We start from the raw sequence: 22688 nt of genomic DNA, 5'->3' as shown, positions 1-22688 counted from the left end.
TACAGCAGTATATCGTCCTTGGGAGATCGTAAGGATTTTAAGGAAGTCTGAGACAAAATCCCAACTGGTGTAATGAACGGTAGTTCTCTATACGTTACGATAGTGCCTGTAGCATAAACAGAGAACCCTATGGTATCTGATCACAAGTGCAATGATAAACGTCCTGAGCGTGTCACATTGTGTAATTATTTAGAAGAAATGCTAAGATGTGGTATGAAACAGATCTTCTCTTGGAGCAAAACAGGCAACGCCTTGATTGCGAGACAGAAAGTTGAGCCAGAGTAGTATAGAATGTACGTGGCTGATTGAAGACCATGGGCCGGTACGCCAGCCAGCCTGAGAGCGGCTGCCCACACGCGTTTAGGCAAATGCTGGGCTGGTCCACCACCTCCACTACAGAAAATACGATCCTCACATAGTTATAAAACGTTAATACGGAAGACTTCCTACTCAAGCCCCAGAACAAGTGCTGTTACATCCTTGTATTTTCTCTACAGACCTGTTACGACCATAGCAGCGCGTCTCTGAATTCATTCGATGTTTGCTGCCTTACCTGCTCGAAATGGACTCCGAACACTGCAACAACATTCTAAAATTTGTCAAACTCACATCTTGTATGCCATCTTCTTTAGAAATGCACGCCACATTCCCTTGTGTATAGGGTCAGCACAAAGTCTTGCCCTGATTATAAGAATTTATTACAGAATAACCGTTTGACATAATAATTTACAGTTGATGCCGTTACATATGTTAGTGTTCTAGTTTTTTTAAGACCACTTACGTTAGTAAACCTCAACGTGTGCTCCCTTGGTAGCTCGGTGAATGTCGAGGCGGTATTCCAGTTCCCACCAGGTGTTTCGTGACATGTGTCCTGTCACAGTACCCACAGCAGCGTGTAGCCTAGCCTTCAGTTCGTCGACATCAGCAACTGGTGTGACGAAGACTATGTCCTTGATAGAGCCCAGAAAAAATAGTCAAGGGGCTTAATGTCTGGAGAGCGGGGTGGCAAGGGTGTTGGACCATTACTTCCAGTCCACCGATCCGGTAATGTTTCAACCAGGAAATCACGCACTATCAAAGCCCAGTGGGGGTGTGCTCCATCTTGCTGGAAACGTAAATGTTAGCGGTAATGGATTTTTTCGAGAAGAAAAAGGTCCAAAACCCTTGTTATGCATGAGGCCGCACCAAACATTCACTATTTCGCTGTTTCGCCGTAACTGTACACTGGAAAGTGAAGACTCTGAACCCCATATACGGGCATTTTGGATATTTACCATTCCACTGACATGAAAGGTGGATTCATCGGTAAAGCATATGTCATTTAAGTAATCGTTAGCGCCATCAATCCTGTTGAGAATCTCAGTTGCTAATTCATCACGTGGCACCAAATCATTTGGTTGCAAGGCCTGCACAATTTGCACTTTGTAAGCATGCAACCTAAGCCTTCCACTAAGAATTTTCACCACGCTAGCAGTATTTGAAGTTCATGTATTGCTAGACGAGTTGATTTAGACGGACTCCATTGAAATGATTGCCGAACACGATCAACGGTTTCATCACTCACACGAGGCCTGCCACTTCGAGGACGATCTTCTATGCCGCCTGTTTCGTTAAAGTTGGCATATCATCACTTTATTGATTTAACGTCAGGAGGGCTGCGTCCATAAGAAGCCCGAAATTTACCCTGAACACTGGTGGCTGATTTCGTTTCGTGTAACCAAAGCACACATTGCGCTTTGTCCTGCTTCGACGCCATTTCGCCAGCAACTAACGTGACCTCATAGACCGCATCGGTGTTGTGGAGCACTGGCGCCATCTATTGGTCACAACAACTACTAACACTAATCAAAATATCCACGGGTGTGCTGCCGGTCTATAGTGTCCAACGGGCACAATATTTCGGCGATCATACATGTCGCCATCATCAGGTGAACTGACGGACTGAGCTCCTGTGAACGTGCCGGCACGGAGATCCGTACGCTATGGCTGCTCAGAGGGAACTGGGTTCGGTCGCGGCGGCGGCCGATTTAAATACCCTCCGCCCGCGGCGCACTCCCTCCGCTGTCTGCGCCCCGCGCCACGGTCGCGCGGTGGAACAGATTGCGACGGCGTCTGAGATGACGTCAGTGTGATGGCTCTGTCCGCCGTGGTCGTCACAACTATACGTTTGCTCGATTTATTCTTGATTAACCCAATCGATAGTTCCCAAGCCTTGCTAAGATTATAGCCACAGTCACGGTTTATGAGGTCGTCATTGGTACGAATTTCGATGGCCTCTCTAACAACACTGTCCCAGTATCTCGACGTCTGTACCAGAGTCCTCGTGCGGTCATACTCCATAGCGTGATTTTTCGACAAACAATGTTCAGCGACCGCCGACTTGATCGGATACATCAGTCGAGTGTGCATCTGGTGTTCACGGCATCGATCCTCGACGGTACGCATCGTCTGACCAATATAGGACTTGCCACATTGACACGGAATCTGGTACACGCCGGCCTTCCTCAAACCGAGGTCATCATTGGCGCTCCCCGCCAGTGCACGAGTTTTATTCGGAGGATAAAACACAGTTCTGACCCGGTGTTTCTTCAAAATGCGGGCGATTTTCCCCGAGAGTGCGCCAGTATATGGAATAAACGCAGTGCCTACCTCCTCCCTGGTGATTTCATTAATCTCCACAGGTTGTGCTGTAGTGGTTGGGCGGAGAGCACGTTGAATCTGCCACTCTGAGTACCCATTTTTTCGAAGTACAGTTCTCAAATATTCCAATTCCTGGGGTAGACTCTCTGCGTCAGAGATAGTGCGCGCCCTATGTACCAGAGGTTTAAGTACCCCATTCCTCTGTGAAGGGTGGTGGCAGCTGTCTGCGTGCAAATACAGATCAGTGTGCGTTGTCTTCCGATACACCCCATGACCTAGGGTGCCGTCAGCCCTTCTATTGACCAAGACGTCAAGGATGGTAATTTACCCTCCGCTTCAGTCTCGATAGTGAATTTGATGTTGGGGTGTATGGAGTTTAGATGTATAAGGAAGTCAAGGAGTTTATCCTTACCATGTGGCCAGATGACGAACGTGTCGTCCACGTAACGGAAAAAAGAAGTAGGTTTCCATTCGGATGACGACAGGGCTTCCACCTTCAAGTTCTTCATGTACAAATTCGCTACCACCGGTGAGAGTGGGCTACCCATGGCGACTCCCTCCATTTGTTCGTAGTATTCTCCATTAAAAAGAAAATACGTGGAAGTCAAGACATGCCTAAAACGTTCAGTGGTCTTCTCGCCAAACTTCTGACTAATCAATTCTAGTGACTCTCGCAGGGGTACCCTCGTAAACAAGGAAACGACGTCAAAACTCACCATGATATCTGACTCATCCAACCTGAAGCTATCAAAGCGTTTAACAAAATCCACGGAATTACGGATGTGATGAGGGCATTTACCTACATAAGGACTTAACATTCCCGTCAGGTATTTGGCCAACAAAAGAGTAAATCGAGCAAACGTATAGTTGTGACGGCCACGGCGGACAGAGCTATCACACCGACGTCATCTCAGACGCCATCGCAATCTGTTCCACCGCGCGACCGTGGCGCGGGGCGCCGACAGCGGAGGGAGCGCGCCGCGGGCGGAGGGTATTTAAATCGGCCGCCGCCGCGACCGAACCCAGTTGCCTCTGAGCAGCCATAGCGTACGGATCTCCGTGCAGGCACGTTCACAGGAGCTCAGTCCGTCCGTTCACCTGATGATGGCGACATGTATGATCGCCGAAAGATTATGCCCGTTGGAAACTGTAGACCGGCAGTACACCCGTGCATATTTTGATTATCAATTACGCCTGGAGAAACTCAAGAATCACAACTAGTAACACTAACCTATGTAACGGCATCTAATGCAACTTATTATGTCAAACGGTTATTCTGTTATAAATCTTTATAATCGGGGCAAGACTTTGTGCTGACCCTGCATATATAACACAGAGTATGTATGTGTGTACATCTGAGATCTCCTCCCAAAACTCTGGGTCTGTTGGGTTTGGACATGGGAACAGCAGGCATCATGAGTATTAGCGCTGTCAGGTTTTAGGAGCGGAGATATAGGTAGAAGGGGGTTTTTTCTCAGCCCCTGGCATATAGATTGCCCTAGACAATAGGTGTGTTGTGTGGGCACTGTACCAGCCAAATCAACGTAGTTTGCAGGGCAGCCTACATGTCAGGGGCAAGAAGCAGTTTCCCAGACCGCAACATGTAGACATCCGTAAATACAAATGTATTATGTAGCAGTAGCATCAGCCTGCTTTATCGACCTGCTGTGGATGGGAGCCTATACATCAGCGCCAAATAAATGACTTTCAACTCCCTAATGTGTAGCTGGCCCTGCATGGCGGACATACTCTAAATGTGCTTCAGCCTGCTTTATTGAACTATACTGCATGGACTACATGTGCCAGTGAGCATCTCCGAGAAAGTTTGAGATGGAAAGATGAGATGGACAGAGAGAGGGGGAGGAATAAATGGACAGAGATAGAGGAGGGGGTGAAGAAGGGGGTGGTCGAAGATATATAGGGGTAATTAGCAGTTGAGAAATTACTAACGGAAAGAGAGAGTGGAAGGATATGGTCAGTGGGTCTGGCAGACGTTATGATAAGAAAGATGGTCAGAGGAAATGGCGAATTAGAGAGGAAAGAAGGTATGAAGAGACAGAGACTATGGAGAGAAGAAATAAGACAGGTCGAAGTGGAGGGAAAAGATGGACAGGTGGAGGAAGATAAGAAAATAGAGAGTGGGAAGAGGATGTGTGTTCATTATATGCTTTAACCACATACGCAGGAGAAGCTACAGAAAAAGGCATGTAATACAGTAAAATCTGAGAAATACTGATAGAGCGAACCATGTACTTAGAGGAAGACACACTAGGCAAAAGAAAGAAATAAAGAGAGATAGATTAGAAGTGATATGAAATGGGACGTCTATATAATAGAATTAGTGAAGCCGAATTAAAGACCTGGATTTGTTGCACGGTTTCAGGGAATGTGCCTAGCATCTCTAAAGATGACTCCATACAAGATGTGAGTTCGACAAATTGTAGAATGTCCCGTTGTTTGGGGTCCATTTCGAGCAGGTACGACAACAAACATCGAAGGAATTCAGACACGCGCTGCTATGATCGAAACAGGTCTGTAGAGATCATAGAAGGGTGTAACAGAACTTGCTCTGCCTGCCGTTGTGGCCGAGCAGCTTCAGTATGGAACCGCGCGACCGCTACGGTAGCTGGTTCGAATCCTGCCTCGGGCATGGATGTGTGTGTGATGTCCTTAGGTTAGTTAGGTTTAAGTAGTTCTAATTTATAGGGGACTGATGACCTCAGAAGTTAAGTCCCATAGTGCTCGAAGCCATTTGAACCATACACATACACATCTTATCTCCATAAGGAACATCACACAAATAATCGTTTGGCCCTTTCTTGCAGGAAATAAAGATACACACAACTAGTAAGTTGGCCAACTAGAAAATGTGGTCATATTGGTGAAACTATTGGTTTCCGGTCCCATGTTTATCAGAATTATTTGCTCCTTTTGTTTTCCTCTACCCCATTTTTTATTTTAGCTTTAGTACCTAGCTATTAGAAAAATTATGAGAAAATTCCATTTGTAGAGGAAAAATACTATTTCCATCACAAAAAATTGAAGAAATATTCTATAACGCTGAAAGTGTGAAGCTGACAAAAACCAAGCAGTACAATACACATACTGAAGCTGTCTACTCAGGGAGATATGTTCTTTCAGGAAATAATTTTTTTTTGTTAATGGGTTTTCTATCGAATTCTTCTGTAGATGTGATGAAAACTATATCAAGTAGGTTTCCTAAACAATAGAAGCAGTATCCAGCACAACAAAATTTAAGGGTCTCCCATCTCCAAACCCAGTCACCTAGTCCACTGCGATGCAAAACTCCTGTACTTTGATCGAAGGTGCCTACAACGTTCTTCTGTAACGATTGTAACAATGCAAAAGCGTGATGCCCTCTGACGTCACCTATCAATACGTAGGAGAAAAGGAGAAATCCCGAGCTCAGAGCTGATGTTCGATATAACTTGGGTTAATGACGGCACCGTATTTCTCCATAATTATGCGCAGCACCATCGTGGACGTTTCAGACCGTGGGAAGAACATCACATTTCCCTCTGTCCATATATCACCGCTTCTCTTCACCCTCCAGGTGTAGGTCAGCCTTAGAGAATATCGCGTAATTTGGAAGCTTATCATTTTCATTATAAACTCATGGAACTGGGTACCGGCCTGTCAGAGTCCTTTCATTCAGACGTTGATAAACATCACAAACCTTCCAAAGACCTTTTGGCTTCATAAAAAGCTCAAGGCGACTAGTCAAGTGTGATTATAACTGGCGTATAATACCTTTATACGAGACTTGGAACTTAAATAGTGGCAACTATTCACAACTGATTCAAAAGAGTTAAATGTTTGCATCTGTTACTATCCTTCAAAGTCACCAGGGTTGTGTAGAACCCGTTGCCAGCGATGTGGATGGCGTAGTATGCCGTTAGTAAAGCCTGTTCTGTTAATGGTGCGAATGGAGCGGTCTACTGCCTGTCGAATTTCTGGAACAAATCTGAAGTGAATGCCACGAAGTGGTTCCTTCATCTTCGGAATCAAATCAAGGACGTAAGTCCGGGTAGTATGGTGGATGGTACAGTACTTCCTAGTCCCATCGACCGAACAGAGCAGCCACAGCTTGCGTTGTATGCCCCCGCGCATTATCGTGCAAAATTTTGGGTGGGTTGCGCAGAAAGTGTCGCCACTTCTTTCGCAAAGATGGTTTCAGGTCATGCTCCATAAACGAACAGTTATACTGTGCATTGACGGTGACGGTGACTTTCGCTTCAGAGCTGTTTCAGAGATTCGACAGGCAGTAGTCCGCTCCATTCGTACCATCAACAGAACAGGCTCTGCTGGCATCGCTGCCAACTGGTTCTACACAACGCTGGTGACTACTTTGAAGGACAGTAACAGGTGAAAACATGTAACTGTTTTGAATCGGTTGTGAATGAATAGTTGCCACTATTTAAGTTCCAACCCTCTTATAACAGAAACTGACATTCTTCTTTAGGGTACTTAACTAATCATTGTGATGTTCACCTTTACATTTTGTTGTAACATTCAGCAGTAATAAATTCCGCAATACTCTTATTTTCATACAGATTATGTTTCTCTCCTAAAGTGAGAAGTCGCTGCACAGCATATGGGTTTAAAACATTTAGAATATACAGGGTGATTCAAAAAGAATACCACAACTTTGAAAATGTGTATTTAATGAAAGAAACATAATATAACCTTCTATTATACATCATTACAAAGAGTACATAAAAAGGTTTTTTTTCACTCAAAAACAAGTTCAGAGATGTTCAATGTGGCCCCCTCCAGACACACGAGCAATATCAACCCGATACTCCAACTCGTTCCACACTCTCTGTAGCATATCAGGCGTAACAGTTTGGATAGCTGCTGTTATTTCTCGTTTCAAATCATCAATGGTGGCTGGGAGAGGTGGCCGAAACACCATATCTTTAACATACCCCCATAAGAAAAAATCGCAGGGGGTAAGATCAGGGCTTCTTGGAGGCCATGTGATGAAGTGCTCTGTCACGGGCTGCCTGGCGGCCGATCCATCTCCTCGGGTAGTTGACGTTCAGGTAGTTACGGACAGATAAGTGCCAATGTGGTGGCGCTCCATCCTGCTGAAACATGAATTGTTGTGCTTCTTGTTCGAGCTGAGGGAACAGCCAATTCTCTAACATCTCCAGATACTTTAGTCCAGTTACAGTAGCACCTTCGAAGAAAATGGGACCAAAAACTTTATTGGCTGAAATGGCACAGAAAACGTTCGCCTTAGGCGAGTCACGTTCATACTGAGTTGTTTCCCGCGGATTCTCAGTGCCCCACACAGACATTGTGACGGTTGACTTTCCCGTTAGTGTGGAAAGTTGCTTCATCACTAAACACAATCTTTGAATCGAAAGATTCATCTGTTTCCATTTGAGCAAAGATAAAATCACAGAAATCGATTCTTTTAATCTTATCAGTTGCAGACAGTGCTTGAACCAATTTCAGACGATAAGGTTTCATAACTAACCTTTTTCGTAGGACTCTCCGTACAGTTGATTGTGGAATTTGCAGCTCTCTGCTAGCTCTGCGAGTCGATTTTCCTGGGCTGCGAACAAATGCTTGCTGGATGCGTGCTACATTTTCATCACTCGTTCTCGGCGGTCCAGAACTTTTCCCTTTGCACAAACACCCATTCCCTGTAAACTGTTTATACCAACGTTTAATACACCACCTATCAGGAGGTTTAACACCATACTTCGTTCGAAATGCACGCTGAACAACTGTCGTCGATTCACTTCTGCCGTACTCAATAACACAAAAAGCTTTCTGTTGAGCGGTCGCCATCTTAGCATCAACTGACGCTGACGCCTAGTCAACAGCGCCTCAAGCGAACAAATGTACAACTAAATGAAACTTTATAGCTCCCTTAATTCGCCGACAGATAGTGCTTAGCTCTGCCTTTTGTGGTTGCAGAGTTTTAAATTCGTAAAGTTGTGGTATTCTTTTTGAATCACCCTGTATTTTACGTTTCGCCTATCAAAATTTCATGCGCAGAGACATCTCATACCCAAGCCATAGGTGTACTTAATGACAGGTTTTCTTTCCATGGCTTGGAGCTTCATCAAGGCAGAAAATGAAGGGACTTGCAGTACCAAACCTCTATCTGTGTTTCCAAAATTAGGATATCACAGCACCTGCTGTGAATTTTTCTTGTTGGCTCAGTTGTTCCTATTGCCTTTCAACAGGTGTAAAGCGTCAACGATAAAAAATAATGGTGAACAGAAATCTCTAGGACTGCAGTGGCACCATTAAATGTTGTCCATAGACTATCAGCTCCCTTATAATCCGTATGATTTCCTCTATTTTTAAATAACTAAACATCTGTTTACCTAAATAAGAAAGTTATGAGGGCTTTCACCTAACTTCAAACACTCCTTCTGAAGTGTACGTGGATGAGGCAAAACCCTGCAGTGAGACATTGTAATAAATCTATAATCATATGGAGAAACAGAAAATAATATGGAATAGAATACTTACTATAAATTCAGCAGAACACCTCAACTGTTCTTGAGCTACAGTCGGTAGCAAATCATATTTTCTTATAAATTTTACATTCCCTTCGCTTGCTTCTGAAGCTTTCACTGTGTTCTGCAAGACACCATAAATTACGTTTATTTTGCATATTGATACGTTTGGGTAGGAACAGTTTTAAAATGTTACTCAGTTGACCAACATCCTGAACCTTTTAGATGGAAACGTGATTACTGGCAGGTTTTAGAGATGTTTGTTCTTTAAAACATTTATCCCTAAAAACAAATAATACAGTTTCTTTCCTCATTATGGTCATGTTGTTGTTTTTGTGGTCTTCAGCCCGATAACTAGTCTGATGCAACTCTCAATGCTACTCTCTCCTGTGGAAATCTCCTCATCTACTACTATGCAACTGTAACTTATTTGCCGGCCGCGGTGGCCGTGCGGTTCTGGCGCTGCAGTCCGGAACCGCGGGGCTGCTACGGTCGCAGGTTCGAATCCTGCCTCGTGCATGGGTGTGTGTGATGTCCTTAGGTTAGTTAGGTTTAAGTAGTTCTAAGTTCTAGGGGACTTATGATCTAAGATGTTGAGTACCATAGTGCTCAGAGCCATTTTTTTGTAACTTATTTGCTTCTGAAACTGTTTAATGTGTTCATACCTTGGTCACTCTCTTCAATTGCTGCACTTCCTCCAATACTAAACTGATAATCTCTTGATGTCTCACAATGTGTCCTATGGCGGATGCTTTCTTCGGATCGGGTTGTCCACAAACTTACTTTCTTCCCAGTTCTGTTCAGTACCTCTTCATTAGTTAAGTGATCTACCCATCTGATCTTCGGAATTCTTCTGTAACACCATATTTCAAAAGCTTCTATTCCATTCTTGTCTAAACTTTTATCGTCCATGTTTCACTTCCATATTTCGTTACACCCCGCACAAAATTTTTCAGAAAAGACTTTCTAACACCGAAGTCTACATTCGATGTTAAAAATTTTTCTTCAGAAACGCTTTTCTTGCGGCCTCCAGTCTACATTTTGTACTCTCTCTACTTTGGTAATCATCAGTTATTTTGCTGCCCAAATAGCATAACTCATCTATTAGTCTCATCTATTAGTCTTTGACTAATTCATAAGTAGCATAGGAAACTCGGTCGCATCTATTCATCGGTGAAATACAACAAGCGGAGCTTTCCGGTCAAAATTCCTTTACAAAGTAAGGCTACTGAATTTTTTTTGTCATGGTCACCTCCTCCTTCTCAGCTGCCTACCGGAGATCCGAAAGAGGGACTAGCCCGGAATCTTTTGGCAATGAAGAGAACATCAGACGCTTTTTCATTTACAGACCACATGTAATGTGGACACACATTATGTGTCTTTCCTGAAATGGTTTCGTTTGCCTTTTGCAATCACATGCTGATTCTTCCACCTGTTAGGGGCAGTTTCCCACCTCAAGGGCAAGAGAGTGCCCTAAACTTCTGTCCGCTCCTCCGCCCTGCTTGTCAAGGCCATTGGCTGAATGAGGGTGACTTCTTATGTCGGAAGTCCTCGGCACCGATTCTGATTTATTCAAATTTTAATCTGTGGCGGGGTTCGAACCCCGTAACGGGGAGTGTTTGACTACTTACCAAAGACGCTACACCGAGACCACGGGTGCACGGTGCTGGATTAAAAAGAACGTGAAGAAATTGAGAAAGGAATAATCGTCGGAAGAACTGACTCAGCTTATAGAAACGTCAAAACAACCTCCGGAGAAATTAAAACCTAGGGTGACCACATTAAGCGAGCAAAGCGAAATTCACTCTTAAACAGTGACAGAGCAGATAGGTGTAAAGAGGACACTGACTGCCTCTGTGAGGGAGAAGAGTTACCTGATGATGTGATGGAGGAAGAAACAGGAGCCGTTATAGAAGGGACAGGGACCCGGTATTAGAGTCATAATTTGAAAGAGCTTTGGAAGATCTAAGAAGACAGAATCAATTTACACACTGAAGAAGCAACGACGGATATCAAAATTCGGGGTGAAAATATATCAATGATAAGATTTGCTGATGACATTGCCATCCTTAGGGGAAGTCAGAAAGAATTACAGAACGTGTTGAATGAAAATAACAGTCTAATGAGTACAGAATATGGACTGAGAGTACGAGAATTATATTATTATTGTTATTATTATTTATTGTTATTATTTTCGTGTCCAGGACGGTACAGTACAGTTACTTACAAATTTGAAATAATACGATGCAATGTATACATTACACTTTGTAGACGTCGAATTACTTTTGAGGACCAAAAGTAGGCAGTCTAGGTTTCTGGGACATTTGCTGAAATTAGGTCTTCCACCGTGCAGGCTTCAGCCAAATTCGGGCTCTCCACCTTCGCAGCCTATTCAAAGTCTTCCACGTGTGGTAGGATGGTAGGAAACCAGCAGATGTTTCTTACTTTAGGTTCTGGTTGTTACTTACAGTTGCCTCGTTTCACCAGATATTCAGCGAGCGGAAGGCGCTGATAGTTTTAGTTGTTCCAAAAAAACTCTTTCTCTACTTAAGCCTAGGTCATAATGCTTCCCTTCGAAGTATGGAATGCACGGTATCAATTTCCTGTTTCTTCTACTCAATATCTGTCGCCAACTGCAGTTGGTCGTAGCCAACCAGTTGTAATGCGGCCTTCCTGGTTAAGAGTGGTGTCAACGTGCCCGGTGTGTGCGAAGTTCTGCCAGACTGATGCAGCATATTCTGCGTCATAAAAGCATAGAGCAAACGTACGTAGAACATTTGGTTGAGCCCCCACCCCAAGTGTTGTTCGTGTTGTTAGTGAGAATGCCTGTGATATCATTTCTGCTGTAGACTTTGAAAGTCATGTTCTCGTAATGGTGTTTGAGAGTAAGTGTGTAGTCGAGCGCCGGCCGCGGTGGTCTCGCGGTTCTAGGCGCGCAGTCCGGAACCGTGCGACTGCTACGGTCGCAGGTTCGAATCCTGCCTCGGGCATGGATGTGTGTGATGTCCTTAGGTTAGTTAGGTTTAAGTAGTTCTAAGTTCTAGGGGACTAATGACCACAGCAGTTGAGTCCCATAGTGCTCAGAGCCATTTGAACCATTTGTAGTCGAGCTGTATTCTAGTGTACGTAGTGATGTCCTAGTGTAGTAGTTGCTTTCCCTTCCAAGCTACTGACAGTTTTCTAGTAGCTTTTCTACTCCTCAGGTGAAACGCAAAGACATTTGTTCTGAATGGATTAGGCTTTATGTGGGTTTTGTCATCGTCTTCTGATATATCTTAGAAATCTGCAGTTACTTTCATTTCTACCTCCTCAAATGTTGTTCCTTGGGCTGCAACCGTTGTGTTGTCTGCATAAATGAAAGATCTTGTGTATGTTCTAGCAGGTTGGTAATTGCTGTAGATATTAAACAGCAGCAATGCCAGTCCACTGCCTTCTGGATTCTGCATCGGCTTGTAACGCCGTACATGCATATCTTCCTGTTTCCATCTATTGTACTACAAATTTTTTCCTTATTTTGTTACCTAAAGATATGACATTTCTGTGTCTTTATATATTGTAATTGTTTTACTATTTGCATATATATATTTATGCATTTATGTCGTTGTATAATTGGTTTGTTTTGTTAATATTATTTGTATTTTTACGCTGGGTCTTGCCTAGGGAAAACTGCTATCGAACGATTACATCGATAGGTCGTGTGAAGAATCAAAGTGTGTAGGATCTTTGGTAGTGTTAACTCTGCCGCGTGGAGCGCGGGCAGAGAGAGTCTGGCTGGAGTAGCGAGTGGAGCAGGTGTGTTGAGTGACGCTCCCGCGAGTTGCCGCGCTTTCGGGTTTGGCAGCATGTAATTGCGCTCGACTTGCTATGATAGTTTGTGACATGGTGTCGCGGACGGGAAGCGTTAGCTGGCACACATCAAGAGCCCGTTTCGGCTGGAGACCCTGTCGAGAAGAAGGTGCGCCAACATCCAGCTTCTGCAACAGCGACGGCCGACAATGAGTGACTGTCGCCACCTCCTCGATCGACGACTTCAAACCTTCAATCAACCAACAAGGAAGACTGGTAGCATGTAATGTTTTAGAACTGTATGGCAGACCTCAGCTTTTCAAACTGTTAAATTTTTGTCACTAAATTACAGCAACGTAGCATGAACCTTTGTTGCTCATTGTCCCAATTGCATTACCAAGCAGGGTCCCTTCCTTTTACGAAATGAACCCGAGTGTCGTTGAAATTCAGACGCCAGCGTTGACGTAATATCATTCGATTTCACTGCTTTATTTTCAAAGTTCAGTTAATATATTCATAGCTCGCTACAGTATTTAGATTACGCAAGCACAAATTGAGAGTGCGAGTTTTGTTACCATATTTTAGCTTACCTGTGACTGCAGTTCGGCTTGGTAGGTACTAAATGTTACTATTGTTAATTGTTCAGAAACATTTAATTCAAGTTCAAAGTTAAATCTCTTATTTCTAAATTGCGTAGATTCAAGTAGCTTTTGAAATGATTGTTGAGGTAGCCCAAGACTAACCTTATTTTACTGAATTTCGTAGTGCTTCAGAAACAAATCTCACTATTAATTTCAATTACTAAATTAACTTTCAATTTTCCGGTTTTATTAATTCTTTTGCTAAATTAAGTCAGAGTGTAGCGAAATTTATTACTTCTGACAAACATTCAGTTTTCACGCAACATGTGTCAACCTTCAGTTGCCACGCTTTTAGTGCTAATTATATGTGCGTTAATCTTTCTTTTTCAGTTATTATAGTAGTGGTCCATAGGACTGGCGACCGTAATTTTCCCCAAATCTCAAATATCTAATTAACGCCAGTTAACGTAACTACCGCACATTTACTTTCTTTATTAACTTTACCCTTTTTCAAAATTAATTTCCACCCATTTCATTTGCATTTTTCCTCTCATTTAGATGTAGCCCTTTCTCCCTCTTTACCGACAGACTAACTTTCGTGACGCTTGCTTTTCCCAAATTTACATTAAGTACACACGGATTAATTTTTCACCGTCCTTAAGGTCGATAAGTGACAGGGGAAGGTTACCGGCTTTTCTTGTTGTTCAGTGTGACAAAGAACCATCTGTTGGTGTAGTTGGGTTTGGATGAACTGCGTTAATCGGGAGTCCTTGGCGGTTTTATAAATCTTCCTTGCGAGTATGCGTCACACGCCGCTGTCAGGTCACCAATGCCATGTCTGTAATCTGCTCTCTCTCTCTTATCCGTTCTCTGTTACTGAATTAGTTTGAGGATCTGGCCACAACTCGATTTTCCTGGGAGGAATCTTGCCTGTTGTAAAAAGAGTCTGATCTACGTATCCAGATATGCGGTTCAGATTCATTCTTTCCAGCAAGTTCTGTAGATGACAGAAGTGAGACTGGTCGAGAATCCTTGGAATCCGTCGGAAAGTCCCAGGTTTCAATATGGCTACCACTTTACGACAGATTTTGGGTACCTATAACTTCGATATGCAGTTGTTAATGAAATTTAAAGTTCACTTTTTATTATCTGTTCCTTATTTCTTCAACTCGTAGGTCATCTGGGCTTGGAGCTTTCTTATGCTTCATACAACGTATGGCGTCCTCTAGTTATTCTAAAGCAAAAGGCAAGAACCGCAGTCATCATCTTCAGCATATCTTTGCAACTTTGTCCTCTTAGATCGTCTTTTGTTTTGCAATTGTTATAGCAGATGAGTTGTTTGAACAGACGTTACATTTTTCCTTCTAGAGGCAGATATTCTAGACGTCAGTTGTTCACCTGCTTGAATTGTTTCTTCAGAGAAAGAGTCCTCACTGAAAAGTCTTTCGTATTTCTCCCGCAGTGTTTTTGAGACTTTGTCAAATCATCAAGAAGTATGTTCCTGTGTAACAGTTTTCACTAGGTTGATGAAATGTCACACTTTCCTGTAACATGTTCCACGTTTCCCACTTTCCTCTCTAGGTCCGCATTCGGAAGGGACGACGGTTCAATCCCGCGTCCGGCCATCCTGATTTAGGTTCTCCGTGATTTCCCTAAATCGCTCCAGGCCAATGCCGGGATGGTTCCTTCGAAAGGGCATGTCCGACTTCCTTCCCCATTCTTCTCTAATCCGATGAGAACGATGACCTCGCTGTTTGATCTCTTCCCCCAAACAACCCAACCCAACCCAACCCAATCCTCCTCTCCAGGACTTCGGCGGAATTAGTCCACTGTGCTCTCTTAAAATTAAATCGTCTTTTCAATGGGACTTTCTTTGTCACCGGAGCTGCTTCAACAACACAGATAATCGGTCGGTGCTGAGAGTGTCGGAGTGGTTACAAAACATAATTTTCCGACTGGTATGCTATAGTTTACTTACAAAGATGCTATCAGGATCTTATCCAGAGCGCCACCTACCACTGTTCAAAGAAGGTACTTGCTTCAGGTCGTGTATGAGCTTCGGTTTTATGCTTTTGGCCCAGTCTGTAAGGTCTTTCCTGTAGCCCCATGAGGAGCTGCTGAAACTGAACTCACTCACTAGTTTCGTTGGATTGAAGCAGAAGTTATTTGGTTCCTTGAAACTGAAGTCGGTCTTCTGTCGTTTATACACAGATGTTACTTTGCATGAGTTAACTTCAACAGCCATGATGTCTTCTTCTGCCGTTAGTTCCGTGGATAGGATAAGAACGTCAGGTTTGGCAATTTTTGCTCTTTCATACTGAGCGTCTGGTCTTTTAGTGATCGATTTCTTGACGTTTACCTTTGGCCTCCGAGCATAGGGACCTCTGTGTATCTTTTGTGTCATAAAAAAGTCATAGTGTGTTTACATACATCTGACAGAAGAGCTTCTTTCTGATATGATATCTCCTGACTATTATTGTAGTTTGGCGTTAGAGCTGGATTCGATTAAGCCTTTTGGTCTCATTGTTGTTGTTGTCCTGGTGGTGGAAGTCTCTGCTGGTAGGAAAACTCCTGGCGTTACGCAGAGTATACCTCATCGTCTGTGGTGATATACACTCCTGGAAATTGAAATAAGAACACCGTGAATTCATTGTCCCAGGAAGGGGAAACTTTATTGACACATTCCTGGGGTCAGATACATCACATGATCACACTGACAGAACCACAGGCACATAGACACAGGCAACAGAGCATGCACAATGTCGGCACTAGTACAGTGTATATCCACCTTTCGCAGCAATACAGGCTGCTATTCTCCCATGGAGACGATCGTAGAGATGCTGGATGTAGTCCTGTGGAACGGCTTGCCATGCCATTTCCACCTGGCGCCTCAGTTGGACCAGCGTTCGTGCTGGACGTGCAGACCGCGTGAGACGACGCTTCATCCAGTCCCAAACATGCTCAATGGGGGACAGATCCGGAGATCTTGCTGGCCAGGGTAGTTGACTTACACCTTCTAGAGCACGTTGGGTGGCACGAGATACATGCATTGTCCTGTTGGAACAGCAAGTTCCCTTGCCGGTCTAGGAATGTTAGAACGATGGGTTCGATGACGGTTTGGATGTACCGTGCACTATTCAGTGTCCCCTCGACGATCACCAGTGGTGTACGGCCAGTGTAGGAGATCGCTCCCCACACCATGATGCCGGGTGTTGGCCCTGTGAGCCTCGGTCGTATGCAGTCCTGATTGTGGCGCTCACCTGCACGGCGCCAAACACGCATACGACCATCATTGGCACCATGGCAGAAGCGACTCTCGTCGCTGAAGACGACACGTCTCCATTCGTCCCTCCATTCACGCCTGTCGCGACACCACTGGAGGCGGGCTGCACGATGTTGGGGCGTGAGCGGAAGACGGCCTAACGGTGTGCGGGACCGTAGCCCAGCTTCAGGGAGACGGTTGCGAATGGTCCTCGCCGATACCCCAGGAGCAACAGTGTCCCTAATTTGCTGGGAAGTGGCGGTGCGGTCCCCTACGGCACTGCGTAGGATCCTACGGTCTTGGCGTGCATCCGTGCGTCGCTGCGGTCCGGTCCCAGGTCGACGGGCACGTGCACCTTCCGCCGACCACTGGCGATAACATCGATTTACTGTGGAGACCGCACGCCCCACGTGTTGAGCAATTCGGCGGTACGTCCACCCGGCCTCCCGCATGCCCACTATACGCCCTCGCTCAAAGTCCGTCAACTGCACATACGGTTCACGTCCACGCTGTCGCGGCATGCTACCAGTGTTAAAGACTGCGATGGAGCTCCGTATGCCACGGCAAACTGGCTGACACTGACGGCGGCGGTGCACAAATGCTGCGCAGCTAGCGCCATTCGACGGCCAACACCGCGGTTCCTGGTGTGTCCGCTGAGCCGTGCGTGTGATCATTGCTTGTACAGCCCTCTCGCAGTGTCCGGAGCAAGTATGGTGGGTCTGACACACCGGTGTCAATGTGTTCTTTTTTCCATTTCCAGGAGTGTATTATTAAAGGAGTGATCTTCGTGGAGGCCCTTCCTTGTGCTCCACTGAGAAATAGCAGTATGAAATCAGTGAAAAACTGTGCGTACGGATTCTTGATCACGAATTAGATGAAGTTTAGGAATTCTGCTACCGAAGCAGTAAAATAATCCATGACTGACGGAGCAAGGAGGGCATCAAAATCGGACTAGCACTGACGAAAAAGGCATTCCAGGCCTAGAGAAGTCTACTAGTATCAAAAAGGCTTTAATTTGAGGAAGAAATTTTTGCGAATGTACGTTCGTATCAGAGCATTTTATGATTGTGTAATATGAACCGTGGGAAAACCAGAAAAGAAGAAAATCGATGCTTTTTAGGTGTGTGCTACAGAAGAAGTTTGAGAATTAGGTGGACTGGTAACATAAGGAATGAGGAGGTTCTCCGCAGAATTGGTGATAAATGGAAGATGTGGAAAACATTGACAAGAACAAGGGGCAGAATAATAGGACATCTGTTAAGACATCAGGGGACAACTTTTATGGTAGTAGAGGGTGGTGTTAAGGGTAAAAACTATAAAGGAAGTCAGAGAATGGAATACATGCAGCACATAATTGAAAACATAGCTTACAATTCCTGTACCGGAGGAGAATTCGTGGCGGGCAACATCAAAACCGTCAGAAGATAACTCAATGAAAAGTGTGACTAACGAAAGAAAATCAGGACTGGTGCCTGGTTACAATGTCTTACAGAACTGCGAGAGAAATAAATAAACCACGAATACCTATGAGAAGCTGTTAAAAGAAGCAGGAGTAACGCGTTTACTTGCATTGGAATACTTGTTTGGTGAAAACGCAAACTCATAAATGACGGCAACCCAATTAGGACGAAGGTTTTCGTCTTTAGGAAATCAAAACACAGGGTCCGTAGATACATTTGTATAATTTCCCTTGCAGTGAGGAACACAACACCCTTAACCACTGTGAAATCTCTTTCTAACAATGGCGTAGTCGCAAAACCACAATAAGTAACACATAACTACCAGCACTGTTTGTTCAGCACTCACGACCTAGCGGCAGGTCCTTTTGTAAAATCTGTGTTGCCCGGATTGAAATGTCAGGTTCTTAAATGTACAGTTGTCGTTAAGTATAAATGCTTTTCGATTTTTCAGTACAATGTATATTTCATTTCTCGCACGGTTAAAAATATTCCCACTTTTCAGTACTCTTTGCGTTATTTACGAGGTTCAGGTGCGACCTTTATTTAATGTGTATCATTTTAACGATGCTACAATAGTCAAATGTCTTGGTATTATAATTAGTTATGGACGTAATAACGACATGATATGTCATTCGAAATACAATCCCTAAAATTTTTCTTTATATCTTTTTCGATTTATTATGGATTCCTTAATTGTAATCTCAGATTTTGTTTGTAGTGATAATAAAGATATATCCGTGGCAATATGTGTTATCAAGCAATGAATCATTGTGTCAAAAAAAAAAAGATAACCGTTTCAGTTGGATGCCGCTTCGGCAACATGCGTGTCTCTGTCCCGCTTATCGAATCAGGGGTTGGGACCAACAGTTTATGGTGGAATCCGAAACCCTGATCGTTCCTAGCGATTCCCCATATTGTTGAGAGGTGAATTCTAGATTAAAGGCAGGTAGAAAATTTCCGTGTGTCGGCCGGGATTGGATACCATTCTTTGGCCTTAGTACTAGACTACCAGAGCCGACAGTCCTCAGGTAAAATTGTAAGATTAAATATGAATACCTCTGCCAAATATGTCTGCTTTGTAACAACTGTGTTTTAACGACAGGTAACGGATATTGTATTAAAGTTTGTGACTTTTGGGAGAACAAAAATCTCCGCTATAAAAATCAACATCGATTCCGCAAACAAAGATCTTTTGAAGCTCAGCTCACACCCTTCCTCCACGAGATCTATAGCGCAGTAGGAAGTTATCAGTAATCATAAGGCTGTGATGTCCGCCCGATAGCTGACTGGTCAGTGTGACGGATTGCCGCCCTACGGGGCCGGGTTCGATCCCCGGCTGGGTCGGGGATTTTCTCCGCTCAGCGACTGAGTGTTGTTCTGTCTCCATCATCGTTTCATCTCCATCCGGCCTGCAGGCCGCCCAATGTGGCGTCGAATGCAATAAGACCCGCACCAAGGCGGCCGGACCTGCCCCGCAAGGGGTCTCCCGGCCAATGACGCCAAACGCTCATTTCCATTTCCATAAGGCTGTGATAGCAACTATACCACAGGTTTTATAAGGAATGTTAAGAAAGGTAGGAAAATATTTTTCCGTAGCTAGAGTTGCAGGATACAAATTGCAGAGTATGTGAGTGGCCAACATGGGAGCATATATGGAAAAAATTCAAAATCATCGTTCAGTATGACTCAGAAAAGTATGTACCAAGCAAGGTCCTACGGAAAGGGAAAGACCCACTGTGCTTTAAGGGGCTCCGGAAAGGCTCAAAACCATGACAAGTTCAATTTTTACTTTTTTGCGTTTTCTGAATCTGCAGACTATTACCTTTTAATAGATATATAATTTATTCAATTCCGAAGACTACAACTATTTTTAAATTTTTTTTGAAATGTGTTCTACATGGGCGTGACCCACTGTGGCGCTGTTAAACTGCTGTCAAATGGTGTTATTATTAACGTCCGTGTTCATCAGGTACATTTTAGTGATGTGAGATAAAGTATGTGTGGTGGCTAACCTGTGATGGTTCAATATATATCGCTGGTGTGATTGTCGATTGTTTCATGTTTATTTACTCTGTCGTTATCTCGAAAATATTCGTAATTAATTCTGTTTCTTGAGTCTCTGTTTTGTTGAAGTATAATAATGAGTAAAAGTAAAGTTATTAGAAATCCTCTGAAGGCTTTTAAGAAAAGGAGAAATGTTGGAAAGCCAAAGGTATGTGTTATTACTGTAAACAATAAAGACGATGAAAATCCCCAACATAGCTTGTGTCCCAATGAAGAATACAGTTGGTGTAAATATAACAAAGGATTGCTAACTGGTGAAGTGTACACTCATAAGCATAGTCTGCCTCATGCAGTAATGGAGGTGATAAAACCTATTTTCAGAGACTTAGCAGCATCTGAACTGTTAAAAAAGTGTATTCACGGAAAAACTCAAAACCCCAATGAAAGTGTAAATAGTGTTATATGGTCGAGAATCCCCAAGATTGTATTTGTTGGAATAGAAACACTTCACTTTGGTGTGTATGATGCTGTTGCGACTTTCAATGATGGCAACATTGTAAGATGCAAGGTATTTAGAAATATGGGAATGAAGATAGGTTCTAACATGGTACGAGCGATGCTTGCTCTAGACAAGGAACGCCTTCGGGCTGCAGACAGGGCTGTAAAGAGTCTAGAAATACAAGCAAGAGTAAACAGGAGGAGGAACAAGAGGAAGCTGGAGGAGGAGTTTGCAGAGGATGAAGATAATCCATCATATGGACCTGGAATGCACTAAAAAGTTAATCCAATCTTTGTCGCTCGATTCCCAAAACTTATATTTTCTCGTACTAATTACATGTTTTCTAAGGATCTTCCAAACATATTTGTTTCAAACTTTAAGTAAATGTTACACAGTACCTTCTGCATAATTTAACACAGCCTTTTTCCAAAAAACTGTATATTTTTGAATATACAAATAAAAAGTTGCAAAAAAATGTTGTGAATTTTCATTACAATTGAAAAAAAAATCATCTTTAATAACTGAACTCAAAATTTGTAAAATCCCTGTGTTAAGTTGTAGCCCATATTCCAATAAATAATCTGTAAAAAGTTCAACTTCCTACCTCAAATACTTTGTGAGGAAAGATGTAATTTATAAGCGTTATTTTAACATTGCAAGTATAGGGCGTTCCGGAGCCACTTAACAACCATTAGAAAACAGCTACGTAAACAAACAGAGCTTCACCACAGTTTCAAGTAAGTGAAAATCTAGCTGAAAAACGAAAACTGAACTAAGCGAAAATGAGCGTAAGGAGAGCAATGAGACATGCGTTCTGTGACTTTTTAAGTAAAATTTTTTTAACCTCTCTGAGTAAAAACCCTATGGGTTTTTGGTCTTAAGTAAAATGAGCAAGTTGTCCGAAATCCACTATTAATTCAGTCAGGGACCATACTGGCACCGATAATGAATACTGAATTCGATCTTCCGAAACTGTAGCATAGTCAATGATGGTAAACAGTTGCTCCTTTCAATCATAGTACGAATTTCGATATGACAGACGTTGAGATAACATATCGCTGACTAGGAAAGTAACTGCAATTCCTTGGTAGCGGAAAGGCATCAGTACCAGATGAGATAGCTATAACGCTCTACAAATATTATGCGATAGAATTAGCTCCCCTTCTAGCAGCAGTTCATGGTAGGCCGCTGGAGGAATAAAGGGTACCTAGAGGACGGAAAGAAAGGGAGCTCATTCACTTTCCAAGAAGGGTCGTAAGAGAGTTGTACAGAATTACCGGCCAATATCGTTGACGTCAGTCTGTTGTACAAATACGGTACATCTTTTATGCTCAAGGTTTGTGACTTTTGGGAGAACAAAAATCTCTGCTATAAAAATCAACATCGATTCCGCAAACAAAGATCTTTTGAAGCTCAGCTCACACCCTTCCTCCACGAGATCCATAGCGCAGTAGACATCATCGTCCAGATTAATACAGTGTTCCTCGACTTTAGGAATGCATCTAATACCATCCCTCAGTGCAGTTCGGAGACAAAAAAGTATTAACCTACCTAGTATGGGACGAGATTTGCGACTGAACCGAACAATTTCTTGCAGATAGAACGCAACACGTCGCTCTTAATGCGGGAAAGTCAACAAATTTAAAGGTAATTCCGGAGTGTCCCAAGAAAGCTCGAAAGTAGCGTTGCAGTTTACAGCATGTTTGAATAACCTACTAGAAAGCGTTGGAAGTCGTTTAGGACTATTCGCATATGATGCGGTTGTCTATAAGTAGCAACGCCTGCAGAATTGCAGAATGACTTGATGAACGGTGCAGGCCCTGAACGTAAATAAATGCAATCTACTGCGCATACATAGGAAAGGAAATCAACTACTCAACAATTACGCTATTGGTGACAAATTACTGGAAACAGTATCTGATGTAAAATATCTACGAGTAACTATCCAGATTG

Source organism: Schistocerca nitens, chromosome 7 (assembly GCF_023898315.1).
Source record: "Schistocerca nitens isolate TAMUIC-IGC-003100 chromosome 7, iqSchNite1.1, whole genome shotgun sequence".
Lineage (NCBI taxonomy): Eukaryota > Metazoa > Arthropoda > Insecta > Orthoptera > Acrididae > Schistocerca > Schistocerca nitens.
Note: the sequence above shows the minus strand (reverse complement) of the source record.